The sequence below is a fragment of the Arachis hypogaea genome, chromosome 14 (assembly GCF_003086295.3).
Source record: "Arachis hypogaea cultivar Tifrunner chromosome 14, arahy.Tifrunner.gnm2.J5K5, whole genome shotgun sequence".
In the NCBI taxonomy this organism is placed as follows: Eukaryota; Viridiplantae; Streptophyta; class Magnoliopsida; order Fabales; family Fabaceae; genus Arachis; species Arachis hypogaea.
The window spans coordinates 133,275,918-133,294,296 of record NC_092049.1 but is presented as its reverse complement, the minus strand read 5'-3'; the positions used below and the strand labels follow the sequence as shown (position 1 = coordinate 133,294,296).

The 18,379-nt window shown below is 32.9% G+C and overlaps 1 long non-coding RNA gene across 1 annotated transcript; it reads right to left on the bottom strand.

Moving 5' to 3' along the window:
* Positions 1 to 3,392: 3,392 nt before the first annotated feature.
* LOC114925159 (uncharacterized) lies at positions 3,393 to 6,362 on the bottom strand. The gene is made up of 4 exons (XR_003813765.2): positions 5,644 to 6,362; positions 5,477 to 5,567; positions 5,259 to 5,384; positions 3,393 to 3,588 (listed from the first exon to the last, which is right to left on the bottom strand). It is a non-coding gene; the product is annotated as an uncharacterized lncRNA (long non-coding RNA).
* Between the last annotated feature and the right edge of the window lie 12,017 nt (positions 6,363 to 18,379).

The window sequence follows — 18,379 nt, the reverse complement described above, 5'->3', positions numbered from 1 at the left end:
AGAACTTTAAATCATAAATGGAAAAATAATCCATAGGCATAGAGTTTGGATAAAAACTTTAATTTATTTCAAATCCGATCAATTGCCTTTAATTATTTTTATTAAGAATAATTTCTGAAATTAAAACTATAAATAAATATATAATTTGGGATTAGTTCAAAATAGAACTTTTCAAAAGTATTGGGTCTTACATCCTACCCACCTTATAAAAATTTTCGCCCTCGAAAATTATTGATACAAAATTAAAGAGATTCCATATTACTTCGCTCTTGAACTTATTTAAAGAAAAGGCAAAAAGTCCTCAGTATATATATATATATATATATTCATATAGTTTCAAATACCAGAATTTTCATATGGCATAAAAATATAAAAGGTATAAGTATGATGTGAAACAAAATTACAAGATAGGCTTGATGCACAAAATAATATATTTCACACGTGTGATGGTAATGCAAGGCGGCAAAAGGCTATAAAGCAAGCCGGGGTTAAAATGATGTGCTCAACATCTGTATACTAATCTCATACCAACTTCAAAGACTCAACTATTCAAACTTCAATATAACTTATCTCCATCATTCTCAACTGTACTTTATTGAGCAACTCATCCGAAGGTTTTCAACCTCGTCAACACTTCATAAATCTTAATGGTCACAAACCCAACATCAACAAAATTCTTTCACATGAAATAACGTTCCACAACTCCCTGCAACATTGTATATTTACAAGTTTCACCTTTTGCGTCCATCAAACGTACCCTAAGGAATTAATGTGTCGTTTACTAAGTCCAACAGTCACACAAGATACCAAAACTAACTTCGAGTATACTCCGAAGGATAATAGACCTTAGCAAAGAAAGAAAAGCGGCAAGGACCGTATTCGCGAGAATTTGAAAGGAATTGTTGAAATCATAAGTAGACAAGGATAAACAAGAAACGAAGAATGTTGGAAAGAGGATCAACTGATAACTTTAAAGGTAACTCTTGAGTCGACGGGATTCGATAGGATCAATAAGATGAAAAACAACACAGTATTTTGAAACGAATTCAAGATGAATCAAAAAAATATGAGGTTTACAGAAGAAGAATATCCAAACCAAAGACAAAGTTTATAGAACTCAAGAGTATGGTTTAAAAATATTTTCGAATACATTGTTCGTAAAAAAAATAGAAAACTTAAGGGGAAATCATTTCATGTTCTGAAAGAGAAAATGGGTAACAAACATCCTTCAAAAGATTAATAAAAGTATAAATGTAGCATTATTTCAATATAAATTCAAGTGGAAATAGATTACACAAACTTTGTAAATGGAAGGATTAATTTGGCTAAGAGCTAAATTGTATTTTCTCTTCTTTTTCAAGCATGTATGAAAACTACAATCTTGTTGGAAGAAAACCTGACATAAAGTTTTACTCATAAAAGAAAAGTTGATGCATTACAATTGAACATGTTTAAATCGCATACAGAAATTTTCAGAGTATAAAGTAAAGGAGTGTAGCCTGAATTGAAAGCGATTTTATTAAAACTTTAATAAACGGTTATATCGCCCTGGAACGAGTTCAAATCACATCAAAGAGAGGCACTGCTCAAGTAAAGCAATTCAAAGTCAAGGACAACTTTGCATAAGAATAAATCAAAACTTGTTTAAAAAGGTTTAAAATAAAATTCCAATAATATACTTGAAGTTACAACTTTATAAAGATGTTCAATAATATTAAGATGCGCTAAAAAGGAAACTAATTCATTTTAAGAAAGGAACTTAAAGGATTTCGATTAGGATTCATAAAGCATGTCGCTCATAGAAACGAAAAGCTTAAAAAGAAACTCAGCAACTTAAAGAAGTTGATTCAAAACTTAAATTTCTTAAAAAAAAACTCACTAGGCACAGATTATCAAATGAGTTTCCAATTGGTCCAAAGGAATACAAAATGCGTCAGGAAAGATAACTTAATCAATAGAAAATTCTCAAGAAAATCTTTGACTAAAGAAAGACAAATAAAAGGACAAATGGTGCATTAGATGGAAACGAATTCAAGTTGACTCGAATGAGCATGAGATTCATAAGAAATGAAAAACTAAGACTAATGGTGACGTTCAAAAAAGGTGAGAGAGTAATTAAAAACAGAATCAAATATAACATTCTCATAAATGAAAAGCTTAAGAAAGAAATTGGTTTATTTACAAGAAGAAATATATGAGTCCAACATTTTTTTTTCTAGAAGAACAATAATTGCACAAACAATATAGTATGCTAAACCAAATTCAAATTAAAAATAAAATAGGTGAAGTTTACCAAATAAAAACTAACTAGGAGGAGATAAAAACCTTTCTTTGAAAAATATCTAAGTATATAATCAAATAAGGATATTCGTAAAAATTGTAATAAAGTTGCTAGAAAATCAAATTGTATTTAAAGTATATATATATTTCCATAAATCAGTAAAGAAACAGGCGAGGTATTGGAAACAATTAGTTTTAAACTGTATAAGAATCTTTCAACGTTTATATAAAGTACATATCAAATTAAAAGCGGTTTTGTTAAGATTTAAAGAATGGCTGTAATTATCGTCAAATAAGGAAAAAAACTAAATTACAATTTGTTTACAAAGGACTCAAAATATGAACTTAAAAATGTGTATTGCATCAAAACAGATTCAAATGTATATATAAAAAAAATACATGATTCAAGTGGAAGTGGCTAAATAAAGAAGCTAAATACACCAAGGGTTTTAAACAAGCATATGCAGCCAGAATCAAACAAGAGCGTACGTGAACAAGAGAGTAGGATTGAAAGATAATTTGATCACTTTACAAGAAAAGTATCGCAGACAGGAACCATAGAGCATTCCAAGCAGGAATAAGATACGTAATATTCGCAGAGTTCAAGACACTTAACCGCGTAACTTTGAGAAATAATTCCTAACGTTCCCAAAACCCGCGACTCATGATATTTATGACTCGCATATCGTCTATGATAACCCATTGGTGCTTCCATATACATAATTCACAGTGCTAAGCCGGCCAAACTTAATACCAGGAATTATGCAATGCAAGACTAATGGCATTAATCAATAGACCGTCATGTGCATAAAACTCTAATTCTCGTTATTCAAACAAGACCTACTACATGACAGACTCTCAAAGTATGCAATTGTTGCATAATCAGTCCATTCCCAAGGCTCTACAGGAAAGACCGCTCTGATACCACAATGTAACACCCTCACTATCAGAAGTCACGCTTCCGGCTGCGCTACTCTGATAACAAGAAGTATTACGACTACTTTACATACTAAATATTAAAATAGGAGCCTGTGACTCAACACTGTATCGCTGATTTCTTAGAAAACCGACAATAAACACTTTATCTTAAGAAAAATATAAACAGGCATAGATTCATATACAAGACTCATTACATAATAATTCATAATATAATATACATATAAAACATACAAATTCCTATCCCTCTTACAAACTTGTACTAACAAAGACGAGGGAAGAAAATAATCTAATTAATACAACATCTTATAAAAACAAACGTAGTATATCTCTTCTTAATGCTTCTTCATCCGGTTCCTGAAAAGGGTAAAACTGTAGGGAGGTGAGAACCTAACCACACGGTCTCACCACGAAGTTTCAAAGTTGTCATAAGAAGATATTTAATAAGAAAACTGTTTTCAAGCTCAGTGATTATCATTGCCTTATGAATCTTTTAAACCAATAGGAAATCGTTCAAAACTCTTTCAAAGAAACAATGTTTAATCTTTCAGAAATCTAAAATCTTTCCTTTCTTATAAGAAAAATCTCAATCAGAAACCAACCATGCAATCAAACAACACAGTCATTAATTCAGCACTAAAGTTCATTCTTAAATGTAGCACGCCAGGACAAACACAGGCAAGACAGACAAGGAAAGCACAAGTAGGTAGCAGTTACAGCAAATAGTTCAAGTAGCAGTTAAGAACAGTTTAGCAATTAGGCAAACCAAAACAAGATCAAACCCAAGCAAAGCATACAAATGCATATGATGCATGCCTGTCCTATGGCTGATGAGGCTCATCTGTCGGTTATCCAGCCAACCCGACAAGTCTGAATTGTCCTTAGACCGTCCCCCGACGTGCATCCCCAAGAGTCTATGCATAGCTTTTTCTCAAATAATCAATATTGCTCAATGGGGGTAACATTCCCGGGAATTTATATAGTGCCCGGTCACACTTACGTCGTAGGGTCAACAGAGTATCGAGTTTTCAACCTGGTACACGTGGTGGCAAGCCACGACACTTAATCCAGGGAACCTCGTATCTCAGATATTTCAAATTCATAAGCCACATAAATAATTCATTCATCATTCATCAATATCTAAATCATTCTCAATATCATCATCATTCGTCAATCCATATCCCATTTTCAAATTCATTCAAAAATCATATTTCAAATCAATCCTCATCATCCTTCTTTCAATTAATCAACAATCTCAATCCAAAACATAATTCTTTCTTTTCTAAATAAATCAATCTTACATATAATGTTTAAGAACTAAATCTTTTTAAACAGTTACTTCAAACAAAACTTCCAATTTTATAAAATTTCGGCAGCATCTCCTCTAAAACTCGGATTCTGCCACCCTTTTCGGGTCCCAACCAAACCAAACCAAACACCTGTTAACCAGTTAAATCACTTCCAACAACCATTACAACACTCAACCCAATGAAATTACAAGATTCAGAATTCAATCAACCAATCCTATAAATTGCAATTTTAATCAACTTCAACCAACAGCAATCAGTCAATAATTAAGAATTCTCAGTCTTTTCTAAACAGTTTCAAACCAAACCGTCCCTCAAACCCTTTTTGATTCATTTTCCAAAATAGCAAATCGTTCTCAATAAACAAACCGTTTTCAAATATTAAGTCTTTTCCAAATCTGTTTTAAAATCAAATTCCGATATTAAATCGGGTTCAAATCAAATTTCAACATTCAATATTTTCTAAACCAAATCGTTTCTAAAATTAAATTAAATGCCAATACTAAATCTCTTCCAATAATTCAAGGAAAACCACTTTAACCACATCATTCAACTAGTTAGAATATTCAACTTCCTCATTTAGTCACTCAATCAATCGAACTAACAATCTCATTCATTCAAAACAACTCAATTCAATTCATAAGACTCACGAAATCACAAAAATGTATTTTACGCATTAATATCGATTTATAACAACTCTGGAAAATAAAACAAGTTTAAGAAAAACGCCCCTACCTCAAAAGTCGAAACCTTTAAGAGTTAACGCGTCAAGGGTCCCTTTTTAGTCTTAACTCGCGGCAGCAACCACGAGAAACGAAGAAGGTCGACACCGCAACAGCCTCTATTTTAATCATACAGTTTCTAGAACTCAACCATAGCATATTAACATCATGAACTTCTCAATTTTATAGCAGAATAATAACGGTAAGAATTCCAAAGCTAGAATAGATTACCACAGTTAAAGAAAAATGCCGCAATGGAGGGGCAGAAGCTCCGGCAGCTACCTCAAGTGACGACAACAGCCCCAGGCTCCGATGATAGCAACTGTAAAAGCTCTGTAGTGACCACAATGTTCCAGGAATTCAGAAAAACGGAGATTAAAAACAAAACCCTTACTGACAGTGCGTTATTCGGCGGCAGAGGCAGCGGTGGTTCCCGGAACGGCGGTACACAGCGGAACGTCCTTTTCCTCCTCCGACAGTGACACCCACGGTGGCCACCTTCCTGTTCTTTCTCATTCCCGTTCGGGCTCACACTCCCGGCGAACCCAACGGCGGCAGCGGCGACTCAACAGCTCGGCAACGGAACCTCCATCATCAAAGACAGTTCGGCGGTGATGGCTTCGCGGTGAGGGCGTGACTAGGCGCGATGGCAGTGCACGGTTCCCTCCTTCGTGTCTCTCTCTCTCTCGCCTCAGATCTGATCCGCGACGGCGGCTTCGAGGCAGGTCGGCGGCGACGCGTGGCGCAGTGGCGGTGATTTCCCCCTTGCACGGTGGTTCGGGCTGGATGGAAGGCAAACGGTGACGATGAAGCACGAAGATCTTCCAGCAGCGACTCAGGCTCAGCGACGCCTCTCTCACTCTCCGCGATGGTGGCGCGGTCCCTTCTGCTCCCTCAACTCCGTGCTCGCTCTCTTGAATCTCCCTCCCGACGGCATAGCGACGGCGACGGGCGGCGAGCAACTCGGCGGCGACGGGGAGGCCAACCGGTGCTGGCTCGTCCCTCTCTCCCTCTCCTTCTCTGTTCTCCCTTCCCTCTACTTTCCTTTTCTTTCTTTCTTTTTTTTTTTTTGTTTTCTGTTGTATTTACTGAAGGAAGGAACAAATATGGCGGCTAGGGTTTCGTTTTAGAATAAAGGAAAAATGTGTGTTGATTAGGGTTAAGGTTCGTATGTGGAATTGGGAATTTTAGGTTTAATTTGAGCAAAATAATTTTAATAAAATTGAAGTATAAAGTATTAATATTTGAAAAACTAATTTAATCTTTAAAATTATTTTAAAATATTATTTATGGTATAAAAGTACTAATTGATTCTCAATAAATTACTCTAATTGAAAATACATGGTAATATAATTAATTTTCTTTACCTTTGACTTAAAGTATTAAATGATATAAATATAAAGCATCTAAAATCGAATCATATAAAATTCTTATTATCTCATAACTACCAACTTTATAATTTAAATATAAAAAATAATTCAATAATTATAAATTTAAACAAAATTCTAATTTAAATAGCCAGACATCATTATTTTCAAATTTCTAGAACTTTAAATCATAAATGGAAAAATAATCCATAGGCATAGAGTTTGGATAAAAACTTTAATTTATTTCAAATCCGATCAATTGCCTTTAATTATTTTTATTAAGAATAATTTCTGAAATTAAAACTATAAATAAATATATAATTTGGGATTAGTTCAAAATAGAACTTTTCAAAAGTATTGGGTCTTACAAATATTATTATTAATATTAGGAAAAAGTTTGGAAATCAAACTTAGGAACTAAAATCAGCCAAAATTTTTTATTTTTAACTTTATTTAATGAGATGAACAAAATTTAATTCTTATCCTTTCATGCGCCTATTTTTTTATTGTAACATTTAATGTATATGAAAACATTAATTGTGTATATTAAATAGCATATTATAAGTATATACATTTATCAATTTATATTCTTATTAAATGAGTAGACATAATTTATATTTCTGGTATTTAATTTATATTATAATAACAAAAGTACATTTTTTATTTATTATGTAACATCTATATATTCATACACATAATTTTTATAATAAATATATTTTTAAAATTCATATTATTCAAATTCTAAACTATATTTTTTTAATATATTTCAAATTATTTTATATATACACTAATAAATTATGATTCAAAATATTTTAATATCTTTTTTTGAAGATATTATACATTTAAATCAACATATAATTTTTCAAATCACCGTCTTCGATAATTTAAAAATTTGTTTCATGTTTTTCAAAGTGAAAATGATTTATTATGATTCATATATATTTTTAAATTTTACTATAATTATATTTAAAAAAGAAAATGCCAAATATCTAAATTAATTTATTCAATTTATAAATTTATTCATAACATTCAAAAATTCATACACATAATATCTATAGTTAAGTAAAGTATACATAACATCCAAAATTTTATATTAATAACATCCATAATTTCATACTAATAACATCCATAATTTCATATTCATAATTTCATATTCATAATATCCATAATTTTATTTACACCAAAGGGTCATTATTTTAATATTTTTTTCTTTATTATTTATATGTATGCTTATTTATTGATTTTAATATGACGAGTAGTTAATAATTACTTTTAAAATTTTATTTTTTAATTTTTGTTTATATTTTATATTTTATTTTTTATTTTATAATAGTCTGTATGTAAAATATAAGTTGTATAACAGAAGTTGTTAAATTTTTTAATTTAACATCCATACTTTTATACATATAATATTTATAATTTTTTATATATAATATCCATAATCAACAAATTAGTGTTAATTTATTATTATTTATTATTTTATTTTACAAGTCATGAACCAACAATTTTGAATGTTTTTAATTTTTAATAAATATAAATTGATCAAATTTAAGATATTTTTATTTTTTATAAAATGTGTTGAGGTGATTTGAGATTTTTTTTTAAATTAAAAATATAAAATTTAAAATTTTTATCTGAGAGAAAAAAAATTATGAAATTATAAATGCATGTAGTAATAATGAGGAAAAAATTTTTAGAATCTGATTCATATTAAATTTGGAATTAACTTTTTAGTACAATTAAATAAGAAAAGATAATTAATTATAGAAAGAAATTAATTGCATTAATTAAATTAGGAGAGTGATTCACACTCACTTATAAACGCAAATATTTTTAATCATATATCTTTATTTATTATCTATAATATTTTGGCTACGTAGCATTACTCTTAATATTAATAAACGGTTACTAAATATTTAGTACTATTTGGTTGAAGGAACACAACTTTTTGAGGATTGTGTATGTTTATATATATTGTGTCTATTGGCTAAAGGGACACAACTCTTTAAGAATTATGTATATTCAAAGCATTATATCTATTGAAAATAGAAAAGACACAACCATTTGTATACGTATAACTAATCATAATTGCTACGTGCAATATGTATAAATATTAAATAAGTTTTTGTCCACTATTTCAAAAAACACAAGTACTAAAAGTGAACATTTTAATCAACTATTAAGAGATTTTCTTTGTTCAAGAGAGTTGAGAATTTTTTACTACTGCTAATTAAAAAATTCTTAGGTTTCATTGTATTTTAAGAGAGTATTGTCATCAACCCTATAACAACTAAGTGTGGAGACAAATATCTCTCTAAAGAAAGCGATCTAATCGTATCTTGAAACTACTACACAAATATAAGATTTTGTCATCTTACCATTTTCATATACCCAACAATTTTAGAGAGATATTAGTTGAAGATGACACAAGATCAAAACACCACGTTCAAGGTCACGAATCAAGAGTTTGTCAAGTTAGATAGCTTTGATGGAACAAACTTCAACCATTGAAAGGACAAGATATTTCTTCTTTTGATTCTCAATCTTGCATATGTGATTGACCCAAAGGCTACATCAATTGCCGATACCGCTGAAAATGTCACACCGGAAGAGAAAGAAAAGATTGTTCAATTGAAGAAGAAACGTGATGAAGATACTTTTGCATGTCGAGGTCATATTCTCAACATTTTATCCGACCGACTCCATGATTTCTACATGTCAATTCAATCACCATTGAAGATTTATTATGATAAAATATTTTGAATTTATTATGAATGATATTATGGATCAAATTCATGAATTACAAATCCTTGTAAGTAGACTTCGTGATCTACAAGTGGTGATCCTTGAATCATTACAAGGTGAATAATATTTTTTTAATGAATTCGATAACTTTTGTGAATTATGTGGTATTGTGCATAAATCTTCCGCTCAATATACTCCACAACAAAATGGTTTGGCGGAAAGAAAAAAAAATCGTACCTTAGTGGATATGGTTAATTCAATGTTATCAAAATTGTCTAATAATTTGTGGGGTGAAGTATTATTGATATCATATCATATCCATAATAAGATACCATCAAGAAATAGAAAGGTTTTTTCTTATGAAATTTGGAAAGGAAGAAAACCTAATTTGGATTATCTAAAAGTGTGGGGTGTTTAGCCTTTTATCGAGTTCCTTATCAAAAGAGAATCAAGTTGGGGCCAAGAGCCATAAAAGGCACTTTTATAGGATATGCTCAATATTCTAAAGCATATAAATATTAGACTTAGTGTCTAATATAGTTGTTGAATTAAGAGATGTAGAATTTATTGAAAATAAATTTATCAATTATTCAACTTCTAATTTAGAATATCCCCAAAATGATACTAATGTTTCACAAGAAATATATATAGAGCAGCCGGAAAGCTATGTGCTACCCGAAAATGAAAAGAAAATTTTTAAATTAATTAAGTCTTTGTATGGACTAAAACAAGCACCTAAACAATGGCATGAGAAGTTTGATTCAGTGGTGTTATTAAATGGCTTCTCACATAACAGTGCGGATAAATGTATTTACTCAAATTTTACTAAAGATTATGAAGTAATCATTTGTTTATATGTTGATGATATGTTAATCATCGGAAGAAATTTAGAAGGAATTCGTATAACAAAGGAGTATCTAACTTCTAAATTCAAGATGAAGGATTTGAATGAAGTTGATACAATATTAAGTATAAAGGTGCATAAGAATGAAGTTGGCTTTATTTTAAGTCAATCTCATTATATTAAAAAGGTATTGGAAAAGTTTGATCATCTCACAATTAAAGAATCCAATACGCACTGTGATCCTAATCTTAAATTAGAAGGAAATTAAACATGGAAAGACCTATAACACAATTAGAATATGCTAGTGTTATAGGAAGTTTAATGTATGCAATGTATTGTACTAGACCTGATATAGCATTTGCTGTGTGCAAATTATCAAGGTTTACAGAAAAGTCTAGCAATCAATATTGGAAAGCTATAACAAGAAGTTCTTGGTTATCTCAAGAAAATCATAAATTTGGGATTACATTATAGTGATTATCACGTAGTTTTAGAAGGTTATTCCGACGCAAATTGGATTACAAATCTTAGAGATAACAAATCTACTTCAGAATAGATTTTCACCAGAGGTGGTGGAGTAATAAGTTGGGTCTCAAAGAAACAAACATGTATTACACATTCTACTATGGAGGTTGAGTTTGTAGCTTTATCAGCCGCAGGTAAAGAAGCAGAATGGTTAAAAAAATTGTTGTATGATATAAAGTTGTGGCCACAGCAGACGACAGCCATTTCAATCTTCTGTGATAGTGAATCAACCATGTCTCGAGTATATAATAAGGTTTATAATGGAAAGTCTAGACATATAAGTTTGAGACATAAGTTTGTGAGGCAACTAATAGATAATGGTAATTACCATCACTTATGTAAGATCTTAAGGAAATTTAGCAGACCCTTTAATTAAATGTTTGTCAAGGGATAAAATCAAAGAGACTACTGCTAAAATGGAATTAAAACCTATTATTGCTAAATGATGGGAACCCAACCTTATTCTAGTAGACCACTAGTTTTAAGGTTTAATGGATAATAACAAGTTATTTAGCAATTGGAGCACTAAGGTATAGGATTTAGTGCTATTTACAATAAATTAGGAGGGTAAGTTAAAACTCTATCTTAATGGAATGATAATATTATTTATTAAAAAATTTCACCTATATGAATATAAGAGTGGTGCCGCTCTAATAGATAATTTTAGAAGTTTTATTCTCGTAAATATTCATGAAACCAGGATAAGCACAATGTCATATAAGTGTTTAAAATTATAAACTCTTAAACTTAGAGGGTATAAGTAATGTGTGTGATTTTTAGTACTAGCATATGGAGTATAGGTTTAATCGACTAGACACCTATTACTTCGTTAGAACTTTAAAATTTAAACTAAAATAAAGAATGTTTAATCTTAATGACACATTCTTTATGCATATACTTGTATGACATTTAAATTTTGTAAATAGTGGGGAATTGAAGGGTATTTACAAATTTGATTAATTAATATTATTAATATTAATAAACGATTACTAACCGTTTAGTACCATTTGGTTGAAAGGACACAACTTTTTAAGGATTATGTATGTTCACACATTGTGTCTATTGGCTAAATGGACACAACTATTTAAGAATTGTGTATATTCAAAATATTGTATCTATTGGAAATAGAAAAGATACAACCATTTGTATGCGTAACTAATCATAATTGCTACGTGCGCAATATGTATAAATAAGTCCTTGTCCACTATTTCAAAAACACAAGTACTAAGTGCACATTTTAATCAACTATTAAGAGATTTTCTTTGTTCAAGACAGTTGAGAATTTCTTACTACTGTTAATTAAAAAATTCTTAGGTTTCATTGTATTTTGGGAGAGTATTGTCATCAATCCTATAGCAACTAAGTGTGGAGATAAATATCTCTCTAAAAAAACGATTTAATCGTGCCTTAAAACCACTACACAAATATAAAATTTTGTCATCTTACTATCTTCATATACCTAACAATAATCGTTTGTAAACCTTTTAATGACTTCTTTCTTTATATAAATTTGGTTGCTCAAGCTATAGTTAGTAGGAGGTGATAATATGTACTCTATTTACGGGAATCTAATCTGACTCGATTCGGTTGGTAGAGTTATCAATTCGATCTGTAGCAGGTAGGATACGGATTGAGTCTTAATTGTACTCGACCAACTCGCACTATATATTTTAAGTAGATGTTGAATCAAAGACTTTTTATTAAATACAAAAGATCTTTAACCACTAAAGAATATCATTAATTGATAATTTAATATTTTTTACATAAAAATTAATTTTATTTTAAATTATTATCAAGTTATATAATAATGTTACATCTTTTGAGTAACTTGCGAGTAAGATCAAATACCCATAGATTAAAAACGGGCAGAGTTAGGGTTGGAATATTCTCAACTTACAAATAAAATAGGATTCAATTTATATAAAAATCTCAACTCACGAATAAAATTAAAATTTGATCCAAATCCTATTCTACCCTACTCATTGTCACCTCTAACAGCTAGCTATATACTATTAACACAAAATTCTAATAAGTACCATGCATTAACAAAATCTTGGCTTTACTCAAATTGTAGCTCATTTATGTGCTAAAATTACCATTTCTTTACTAGGATGAATTTATTTAGGATCCCGCTAGGGAGACAATAGACTATTTGTACAATATGTACAATGGGCTATTGAGTTACAAAATGAACATTTCTCATACTATCTAGAATAACCATCCGAGTACTAGCAATAATAAACATCTTTCCAAAAGCTTAAACTGATTTTGGGGTAATGATCGAACTCTTGACCTTTCGGATCTAGCGCTCTAATACCATGTCATGATACCATTCATCCCAAAAACTTCAGCTAATGGAAAAAGGTAACACTAATGATTATATCTCTAATACTTCCTAAACCTCCATTATACACATTGTATAAATATTCCATTGGCTCCTCATACTTTTTTATTTATTATATATACTCCTAGCAATAAGCTAGCCTCATTACTTTTCTAAACAATTCACTAAATATTAAAACCACATTAAGCATTAAAATTATAATTAAATTAAAGGTCCACTAATAATTATATAATGACTTATGAATTCTTAAATATTAAAATTAATATAAAAAGATAGCAACAAATTTTCTTAAATATCCACCAAATAATATATACAAATTTAACTAAAATAATACAAATTATTCTTTAATTATATTCTACATCCACATACTCATATTATATTCTCAATTTTTGTTGTCTTTAGAACATCTTTAATACTAATTTTAATTTCAGTTTCATTTTAGACATTTGTGGGACTATTTATTATAAATAGTGATTTAAAATTGAAAGTGAAACTTATTCTTTCAAGGTTTAGTTTCAATTCAATTAGAATTTTATATTTTTAAATTTTTTTAACATAATTATACGAGTGATAAAATTGTATTAGTTCTTTATTAAGATAATACTATATGTATCACTACCAGTTTCATTTCATTAACCAACTTCAATACAAATTTTAATTTTAAATTAATTCACTTCTTAAAAATATCAAAAGTGATACTCTAAAAACATTCAATTAAAAATGCTCTTAATAATGGTGGTGACATTAATAACAATAATAAGAATTTAGTTAATATGTGTTCTTAAAGTTATTATTTAAAAAATTTATATGAAAAAATACAAGGCTTAATTTTTAATGTATTTATTATTTATTTATTAAAATAAAAAAAATTTAAAATTTTTTATAATAGTAACCTGAACTTTACGGACACGTATTAATTAAACTAATAATAATAAAAACAAAATAATGGGTGTGGAAAGTTGTCTAAAATAATAATAATCCAGCAGGCAGGATGGGAATTAGAATAGTAAGTAATTATTATTTGGTTCATAGAAGAAAGCTAAAGCCTAAAGGGCAGCTAGGTATATGCAAACGTAGGAAGCAGTGTGACAAAATGGCCATTGCCACTGGCCATGAGTTGCTTCTTTGGCATGCTTTAATTTAAGGGAAAAGGACAAATTAGTCCCTGAGTTTTTAAATCGTAGACAAATCGATCCTTTAAGATCTAAAAATACTAAAACGCCCCTTACTATTCAAAACGTGTGACGGATCGATCCTTCCGTGCAAAATGATGTGCCAGACGTAACGGAGAGGGGTGACTTGTCGCTTAGTTGGCGTGTGTTGGGCCTAGGTGGCAAGACGGGACCGTTGAGGAAGTTTGGTGTGCCCGTTGGGAAAAAGTCTTGGACAAATAGGTCCTTATGATTGAAAACGACGACGTTTTGAGAACGTTGGCTGTAGTCACAATTCCAAAGAAGCCCATATCAATCACACACAATTCCAAAGAAGCCCTAGCACACATATGTATGATCTTTTCCCTCCAAAAAAACGATTGATCTTTTTCCCGTCGTCGTCTTCGTGTAAGGTTGCACTAGTGAAGCTTCGTTGGTGGAGTTGCGAGTGTCATCGGTAGTGGTAAGTACCCTTAATGCAAAACTGAATGTGACTGTTACTTTCGAACGTTATCTGCTGTGCATGTCGTGGGTTGGGGTTTAGGTGTATGTAGTGTTGGGAGGGGCATGGAAGATGAGTTGTGTGTGGTTTATGGCTTAGGTAGTTATTTATTTGCTAATGCTTAGTGGTAATCGTTGAGTCAAACAATGATGCAGATGGTAGATGTTTTCATGATTCCTGTTTTCCATCACGGGGGCTACTTTCAACGGGCTCCGAATGGTGAGTTAGTTTATCTCGATGGTAAGGTTGAGAGGTTCCCCCCCCCCCATGGACCTGAATTTTGTAAATTTCGGTGATTTGATAACACTGTTCAAGGGATTGGGATATCAATCATACAAGGAGGCATACTGGTATGATCCAAAGAGCAAGGATATGGAGTCAGGGCTGCATGTTCTGAGGGGAGATGCAGGCATCAATCAGATGCGGTAAGCAAAGATGACAAACAAAGATACTGATGAGTTCTATATATTCTTTGATCATCCTATTGATGACCCAGAACCTGTAGACTGTGCTGGAAAGGAAAACGTTGAGGCAGAGGAAGATGATGTTGGTGTCGAAGTGGATGAATTGGGTGAGTCGTCGACGGAGCACGATAGTTACGAGAGCGCAGAGGATGAGCCGTATGCACCCCCGCTTCCCGGTGATGAAAGTAACAGTGATAGTGGGGAAGATGTTGTCAGTGGGTCTGTGTCTGGCAGAGGGAAGAGGAAACAAGTGCCTCATTCCTCTAAGAGAACCCCTCAGCCAAGTAAGCAACCCAGGAAGCAAGCGCGATGTGTGTCCCAAAGAACAAGGTCTGCTGCAAGAAAGAAAGGGCCTACCCATGAGCCCGAGGTAGGTGGGCCTGGTGGACAACCCAGTGGATGTAGGCCTGCAGGGGAGCCCAATATACCTAGGCCTGCAACGGAGCCCAATAGGGGCAGAGGACAAAGGCCAGCACTAGTAGACTACGTGAGTGATGTAGACACTGATGGTGATGATATTGTATGGGAGTATGAATCTGAGGAGCTGCATACACCTGTCTCTTCTGATGATGAGGGAAACAAACATCATTGGCCTGAGTTCAATGACCAATATAGTTTCGGAGAGGGAAGATTTGAGCTTGGAACAAGGTTTGCAACAATTGAGAGGTTCAAAGAGGTGGTAAAGGACACCTTTATTGCTGAAGGCCGGGAGTTGGTGTGGACAAAGAATGATAGGGAAAGAGTTATGGTTGGATGCAAGGATGAAGAGTGTGGTTGGATTGCCCACTTGTCTTACAATCGGCAACTACAATGCTTCCAAGTCAAGACGTATAGAAACGAGCACACTTGTGCAAGAGACCTTGGAAGCAACGCCGCTGATCAACACTGGATCAGTAAAAAGGTGGAGAAGAGGATGGCAACGCACCCGCATATGACAACCCATGAAGCCATTGATTTTCTAAGAGAGGACTTTGACCTTACTGCACACCCAAAGATGGTGTATAGAGCTGTGAAGGAGGCAAGGGAGAGGATGATGGGTAACAAAAGGCAACAGTATGGCAAATTGAGGGATTACTTATTAGAGATACATAGAAGTAACCCTGGGTCTTCTGCATTGCTAGACCTGATCCCTCAGCCTCAAGCAGCCCCTATGTTTGACAAGTTATATGTTTGTTTTGAGGCCTGCAAGCAGGGATTCAAGAGTGGCTGCAGACCATTGATCCACCTAGATGGAGCATTTCTTAAAATATACCATGGGGGACAACTACTTTCTGCCATTGCACAGGATGCCAACAACCAGTTTTACGTGGTTGCATACGCAGTTGCAAGATCCGAGAACAAAGAATCTTGGAAGTGGTTCCTAACATGCTTACAGGAGGATATTGGTGATGTAGGCAACCACGGTTGGAATTTTATGTCGGATCAATAGAAGGTTAGTTCCCTTTTTGTCATTTCGTGTTTGTTGTCTTAGTCATTTACTGTATTATATATTGTTGTAAACATGGCTTCATGCCTTCATTGTTGTTAGGGACTGCTACCTGCACTGAAGGAGGTAATGCCTGGTGCACATGTTAGAAACTGCGTCATGCATATGTGGAAAAATTTCATAAACCGATTCAAGGATCTGTATATAAGAGAAATTGTGTGGGAATGTGCTAGATGCACAACCATCTCAGAGTTCAAGACAACCATGGAAAGACTGAAAGTAGTAAACAAGGATGCTTGGGCCTATCTCATGAAATTTGAACCTGCTACCTGGGTTAGAGCATACTTTAGCCATGGTCCCAAGGTCGACAACCTAACAAACAACATGTGCGAGTCGTTTAACGCAAAGGTGGTGAAGTACAGAAGCAAGCCCATACTTACAATGTGCGAGGAGTTACGGTGCTACGTGATGCGGCGAATGGTTTAACACAAGAAACTTTTGGGGACTCATGAGGGAAAACTGGCACCAGTGCAAGAGAAAAGGCTACAGAGGCTTATCAAACCAAGCAACAAATGGACAGCGAATTGGATTGGTGATAATGAGCGCAAACGGTTTGAAGTCACTCACAAGGGATCCAAAGTTGATATGGATCTGATCAAACACAGCTGCTCGTGTAACAAATGGCAACTCACAGGTTAGTCAGGTTCCTGAATTTCAACATAACCATGCTGTGTATTTTTTTAATTTAAGCCTGCTTTGAATTCATAGTTGATGTGAATTTCAATTTACTCATAGATGATGTTAACCATGCTGTGAATTTGGACATGCTTGGTGTGAATCTAATTAATATGCTGTGATTGTGTTGATATTAACTATGCTGTGATTGTGTTGATATTAACTATGTTGTGAACCTGTTAGCCATGCTGTAAATTTATATTAGTTCATTCAACTTTTAGTCATGTTTATGCCATTTTGTTGTTGTGAAACCGCTGTCCTGCTGTGAAGGGATGCCGTGCATTCATGCTATAGCAGCAATCAGAAAACGGCATGATAATCCCGATGATTATGTTCATCCATGGCTATGTATAGAATCCATTAGAAAGACATACGAGCACTTCATCCAGCCGGTAACGAGTGAGAAATACTGGACAAGATCTGAGTTTACTAAGCCTGCTCCACCTGTGTTAAAAAGGCCAATTGGACGTCCCAAGGTGCATAACAGACAGAAAGACCCAGCTGAGGCTGTTATTGATGGGGACAAATTGAAGAGGAGTTTCTATGTCACATGTAGCAAGTGTGGTGAGAGGGGACACAACTACAAGACGTGTAAAGGGGCCCCATCCAACCCAAACTGGAAGCCAAAGACGAAAAAACCAAGAACAAAGGCCAAGGACTCTCAATCACTTGTGGTTCTACCTTTGTCACAGTCAGCCCCCGAGGAAGAGGTAATACTTACTTTCACAGGGATGTAATTGTCCCGCCGACAATAAACTCAGGGATTTAAGTGTCTATTTTAGTATTAGTTAGGGAGCTATTTGTCTATATTTTCAGACTTCAAGGTTTTAAATGTCTTATGATATAATGTGCTTTACTGGGACTGTTTAAACTAACTGGATACATTTTACACAATGCCTCATCTCAGATTGTGGAACAGAGTCCCCCTGCTGCTACGAACTCTCCTCATGTTGAACATAATTCTGCTAATCAGTCTGTTGCTAATGAGGTAACAATTTTGGTGACATTTCATTGTTGTTGCTTGCTGGTTT